The following is a 6459-nucleotide window of genomic DNA, read 5'->3' on the forward strand; positions in this document are numbered from 1 at the left end:
TAGCAGAAGTTGTTGTTGTTGTAGTGAAACGAAGCACACACACACACACACACACACACACACACACACACACACACTCCAACCACAAACCCTACCATCACCACCACCACCACCCTGACACACACACACAACAGCTGTGCAGTCAGGCAGAACGGACTACTTGTGTCTCTCACTGCCCTGACAGTCATGTCATGTCATGTCCCCATAACTGGCCCATTAGCTTCACACCACCACCACCACCACCCTCTGTCACCCCCCCCCCCCCCCGGCCCCTCACCCCAATCCCCGGACCCCCACAACCACGCGCGCGCACTCACGCACACACACACACATGAACGCATACACACACACACACACACACACACACACATGAACGCAAACACACGCACACACGTGTACGCACACACACACACATGTACGCACACACATACAGATAATACACACACATATATACACGCACACACATGTACGCACACACACACATGTACGCACACACATACACATATTACACACACACATATGAACGCAAACACACGCACGCACGTACGCGCGCACACACAGACACACACACACATACAGAGCTCATTAATTTAATTGTCACGCACTGACCACCACGTTGCGCAAGTTAAAGAGCCCCGGCCCCTGTGGGTGCCCTGCTAAGTGACCCATTATCTCCGCCACCATCACCCCCCCCCCCCTCACCTCCTCCATCCCCCCCCCGCCCCCCGGTTCCCCCCATCAGGCGGTAACATCAAGGGCCAGGTTTCACACCATCTTCACAGCCTTGTCTCTTCCCCCAGGAGAACTAAACGCCTGCAGACAACAGCTTCTGGCCTCCCGAACTGGCCATTTTCTCTCAGTCGCTTCGTTTGATAAAGCCGGACTCTGAACAGGGGAGGGAGGCTGGGAGGGAGGGAGGGAGTGGGAGTGGCCACTCACCTAAAATTAGGCCTTATTTTCACATCAGTGGGCTGTACTGGCATCGATAGCAGGGAACGGAGGGTGGTGAGGGTGGGGGAGGGTAGAACCTATGTCGTGTCGTGTCGTGCTGTGTCGTGTCGTGTGTCACTGTGTTGTGCTGTGTCGTTCCATGCCGTGCGGTGTCCTAGTTTTTGGCACAACAGATTTATTATTAGTTAGTGGAGCACCCGATTTGTGTGTGTGTGTGTTGTTGATATCTTAAAACAACAACTTTTCTTCTTTGCCTGGACTAGGCTGACCCTGGAGAAAGGTCCAGTGACGGTGAGGAAAGACCCACTGACCACAGGGAAAGTCCTGTTGACAGTGGGAAAGACTACAACTTGGGATTCTCTCTTGAGGGCACATAAGACCGTATGGCTGTGTCTGGAGTGGCACTGTCTTCATCTGTCTGCGGGCAGGGGCGGTTTGGTCTGTGGGGTGTGCTCAGCAGCTGGAGGGTGTTGTCTTTTGCCGGTGGGCTCTGCAGTCATGAAATACTGGGTGGTACACCCATGGGGATACTTCTTTTAAGGCTGTCGCGAGTTGCATCCTGTGGTCTCTTTTGCCTCTGTTCGGGAGCAGTTATATGTCCCTTGAATTCTTAATGGAGTGTCCTGTGCGTGCCTGCACCCATCGTGAACACAGCGCAGGCCTCCAAGGGTGGTGCAGGATTGTTCCAAGGGCGGGTGGAGACAGTGCTTCTCTGGGTCCTCCCCAGCACCTACGGGTGTTTCTCTTTCTTCTTCGTCGTGTCGTGTTGTGCTGTGTCGTGTGTCGCTGTGTTGTGCTGTGCCGTGTGTCGCTGTGTTGTGCTGTGTCGTTCCATGCCGTGTCGTGTCCTAGTTTTTGGCACAACAGATTTATTATTAGTTTGTGGAGCACCCGATTTGTGTGTGTGTGTGTGTGTGTGTGTGTGTGTGTGTTGTGTGTGTTGTTGATGTCTTAAAACAACAACTTTTCTTTGTGACCTCCGTTCTGTGCTCTCCATGAAACACCCAATTTTCTTTTTGTCTTAATTTTTCTTTCTGGAGACATTTTTTTTTTCTTTTCTTTCCCCCCCCCCCCCCCCCCCCCCCCCCTTATTGTATCTTAAACAATTTCCTTTTTTTGTGGCCTCTGTTGAATGCAGTCCATGAAGAACCCGTTATATATATATATATATATTTATATATTTTTTATTTTATTTTTTTAATTTTTTTTACCACGTCTTCTCTCCACTCCCGCTCCTCACCACCTCCTTTTTAAAAAAAATTAATTAATTTTTTTTTAATACAAATTTTCCCTCGTCCTCTCTCTTTCCGTTCGCACACAATGTTTCATTCATACACAAATTATCACAGTCGCTTTACTTCTACATTAATGGGCAGTTTCCTTCGAAAATGAAAGTGTTCATTGACTTGTTTGCAGTTCCGTCTGGGTTTCTTGATAAGATAAGATAAGAATAACTTTATTATCTCCAACTGGAGAAATTTGGTCAGGTGCATTATCACAACATAGACAAGTAAACAACATTGGGACCATAACTGTAAAAGTCAACAACAGCTTTTACGAATATTACGAAGATACAAATGTAAAAAATATCACATACACCGTTTCATACATACATCCACACACTGCAGGTAATAACTAGTATTCTTAATGTAAAAACAGAAAGAATTAAGAAACATTATTTGAATATAATTATAAACATAGCCTACTATACTGCACATTGATTATAATTGACAGATAAGAATAAAGATAAATTGCGGAAAACCGCAACCAGATAATCAGCACACACCCGCACCCCCTCCCCCCTTCACCCACCCCACACACGCGGATTACTTGATTAAACAAGAGTAATAAACATATGTTCTCAAATAAAAGCATTTCACATATTCGCTTTTAAAAACATTGCAATTAATTTTTACATCGTAATTATTAAACAGAAATATATTTAGAATATGGACGTTAGCATTAGACATATTCCATTGTACATTCATCCTGCATATTGCACATTATTCCTCCTACATATTGCACATTCATTATAAACAATTGTCACGTTTTTAAGAGTCAAGCTGCTGTTCAGTGAAAGAAAGATGTCGGAGAATAATTTTTTCAAAGCATTTCATCACTACTGAAGTCAGGGCAACAGGAATAAGAATAAGATTACTCCGGTGCGCGCGTGTGTGTCTGTGTGAGTGTGTGTGTGTAAGAGAGAGTGTCGTGGTGTGAAAATCTATCTGTCTGTCTGTCTGTCTGTTTCTCTGTTTGTCTCTCTCTCCCTCCCTCCTTCCTCTGCCCCTCAACAACCCCCCACCCCACCCCCTCCTCCCTGCACCCCCCAAAAACAAACAAACAAAAACAACAAGAGAGGCAAGGCCTTCAAGACTCACTTGTGACACACACACACACACACACACAAAGTCCTAATGGCAGATTCGAACCCCACGTGTTCGGGTGAGAAGAAACTGTCTTACCCATTACACTATCGTAGCTCATTAGCTGACGTTCAAAAATATAATATTTAAACATGCTTTTTAAAGGGCGATAAATCGATTGCGGTATTCGCAGTGAGAACGCTGTTTAAATCATATTATTCTGGTGTATCTTGGGCATTCAAAAAATCTTTAAGGGCAATTAAAAACTATTTTAAGTCCGCGGTAAAGGAGACGTGGCTATCGCCGCAATCACACTGCAACATTTAGCCGTTTTTTCTGGATCTAGATAGATGTACAAGTTTAGTTACACCCGGTTGACACGGTCGATTCAATTTTTCTTTTATGTTCATTCTAGTTTTATAGTTTTTAAGTTGATATGAAAATTGAGTATTTTGTTAAACTAATAACATGTAGAGCCAAGTACAAGTACTACTAAACGTCGTATGAAGTGAAAAGGACTTCATTTTGAGAAAAGTCAAGACTGGAAATTTTTACGTTTCATCAATTCAAGGGTATTAACTCTCATGGTTTGTTATTTTTAATTGTGAATTCCGACTGATTCTGTGGATATTTTTATGGCAGTTTGGGGCATAATCCAGTAAGCGATGAGGCGTTCACAAATCTTTCTCTGAATAAATATTTAACGGTCTCCTCCAACTTTCCATCACATGTTATCGTGTATTGTCGATTGAATATAGGACTGAACGGGCAGGTCAACAACTTGAAACAAAATGGCGTCGTTCGCGTTCGCGAAGGATATGAGCACGCGCTTTGAATATGTATAAATATGTGTACGCAACTGATTTTTGCCCATGACCTTCAGGGATCAGCCAATAGATCTATAAAGTCCACTCGTCGTATTGATTTTAGTATTTTCGGAAAAAAGACCACATGGGCGAATGAACATAGTGAAAGCCCTGTACACTGAGAGTAAAACACAAGCTTTTTATGCATTGAGTATAATTTCAAAATGTAATGTTTATGATGAGAAAGATCAGTTTAAAGCAAATTAAGTCCTCTAGCATTAATTACAGATTAATTTCCCTTTTTTACTATCTGCACCAAAGACATGCAAAATAAATATAACTTCCATGCTTAGCAAAAGAAGTTCCTGTTTGAACAAAAAATGATAAAAATGACTGCTCTTCTTGTTGTCAGAATATCAGATCAAAGTGCCAAGTTTAGAGAATAACAATATATATATATATATATATATATATATATATATATATATATATATATATAACAGGAAATTCAGTTTGCATATAATTTGGTTTCTTTAAAAAAAAAAAAAAAAATTGTGCCCATCCCAGAGGTGCAATATTGTTTTAACCTTCGCCGGACGGTGTGGGTCCATGCCGATATCTCGTATATTTATAGATGTTTTTCAATGCAAGTTTTGATATGCTCCAAACATACAAATCCCCTCCTTGTCCCAAAATTTCGAAAATATGGGTCAAAATTTCAAAAAGTAATTAAAGATGACATTTTAACTAGTCACTGATGACGGTGTGGGTCCGTGTGGACCCATGGCTCGCAAAGAAGAAAACTGTGTTTACCCTTCCGCAAACGGTGTGGGTCCGTGTGGACCCATGGCTCGCAAAGAAAGAAAACTGTGTTTACCCTTCCGCAAACGGTGTGGGTCCGTGTGGACCCATGGCTCGCAAAGACGGAAAATTGTAACCCTTGGCTACAGAGGGCGACAATGGGGAGGTCTGTAGGACCCCCTCTTTGCATGCTGGAGAGAGAAACTGAAACCGATACTGGCACTTCTGAAAGTAACAAGTTCTGAGGAAGCGGCGGGTTTTTCCCACGTTCTCTCCTTGCTACGAGTATCTCTCATGGAGGCTGGACAGTCACTCTGATACCGTCATGGACAGACCCAACATTTTTGAAGCCCTTGTCACCTGCGCTGACGCAGAGGAAGACCGTAATTTTGGTGAGTATATCAACATTTTGAGTTAGAATTTAAACCACTTGATATTTATTAGGGGAAATAAGGTTGGTGGGTCGGGGGTTTGGGGAGTGCAGAAATGGCTTGTATCTATGGTTTGTATCTGTCTCTGTCTCTGTTCCAGTTGCATCTCAAAGCTAACCAAAACTAATCAATAACGTAAAAAGGCTTGAAGAATACAATCACAGAGGTGTACTCACGCAGTAGTTCATGCGTTCACAGGTGCCGATAGAGAAGTGGATAGGGGGATTAACGTATGTGCTTTATAAAAACCAATGAAACCCACTGTTTTGCTTTCCTTTCCCCAGATTTGCCAACAGAGACCAGGCAGGCATTGGCTGAGGACTGTGGAGCAGAGGCAGAAGAAGATTTTGGTATGAATGCCTACTTTCACTTTCAATTGTTGTATGTGTGTATGTTTGCCTGTAGTCTACGTATATGTCTGGGGAGACAAGGGGGAGGGGGGGGGGGGCTTTCTCTCTCTCTGTTTTGGTGCTATAGTGTTTATGGGTTAATTGTTTACAAGTGCTTACATGTGTCTGCATTTTTGTTGCTTGTCATTTTTAGTTGCGAATGCCCGGGTTTTTTTCGATGACAGGGTGTGTGTGTGTATGTGTGTGTGTGTGTGTGTGTGTGTGTGTGTGTGTGTGTGTGTGTAAAACATAACTGCAAATTTATGGAATCATATCTGACTATATTGTACCTATCTCTTCTTTGTTTGGTTACCCCAGATGAGCAAAGAACACGGATTGCCAGTTCCCAGGACCACGAACAAGAAAGTGGCGATGACTAGTGACGAAGAATTTCTTCCACCTGAGCCTGATGCGGAGTCCCCTAGTGATGATGAACCAGATTTCGAAAAAAAAAGATGAAGTAGAAGTCTTTTCTCAGTCAGGTGAGAAGCAAGAAGTGCCACAACGTTTCCAACACATATACAGCAAAGGACGGAACAAGATGGAGCAAAGTTCCAGTGACCGGAAAAAGAAAGACGCCGTCTAAGAACAGTTTCAAGCGTCCCCCTAGTCAGGTCCCTGGAACCCAAAATGTGCATGATCCGTATGATACATACAAACAGTTTATTTCAGAAAAAAAACCCATTAAAGACACTGTCCGTTTCACAAATTTGTA

At 43.2% G+C, this 6459-nt stretch overlaps 1 long non-coding RNA gene across 1 annotated transcript; it reads left to right on the top strand.

The window, feature by feature from the left end:
- Positions 1 to 5045: 5045 nt before the first annotated feature.
- LOC143281655 (uncharacterized) lies at positions 5046 to 6174 on the top strand. The gene is made up of 3 exons (XR_013055153.1): positions 5046 to 5316; positions 5640 to 5705; positions 6063 to 6174. It is a non-coding gene; the product is annotated as an uncharacterized LOC143281655 (long non-coding RNA).
- The last annotated feature ends 285 nt before the right edge of the window (positions 6175 to 6459 follow it).

This window comes from Babylonia areolata, chromosome 4, assembly GCF_041734735.1.
Source record: "Babylonia areolata isolate BAREFJ2019XMU chromosome 4, ASM4173473v1, whole genome shotgun sequence".
Taxonomy (NCBI): domain Eukaryota; kingdom Metazoa; phylum Mollusca; class Gastropoda; order Neogastropoda; family Buccinidae; genus Babylonia; species Babylonia areolata.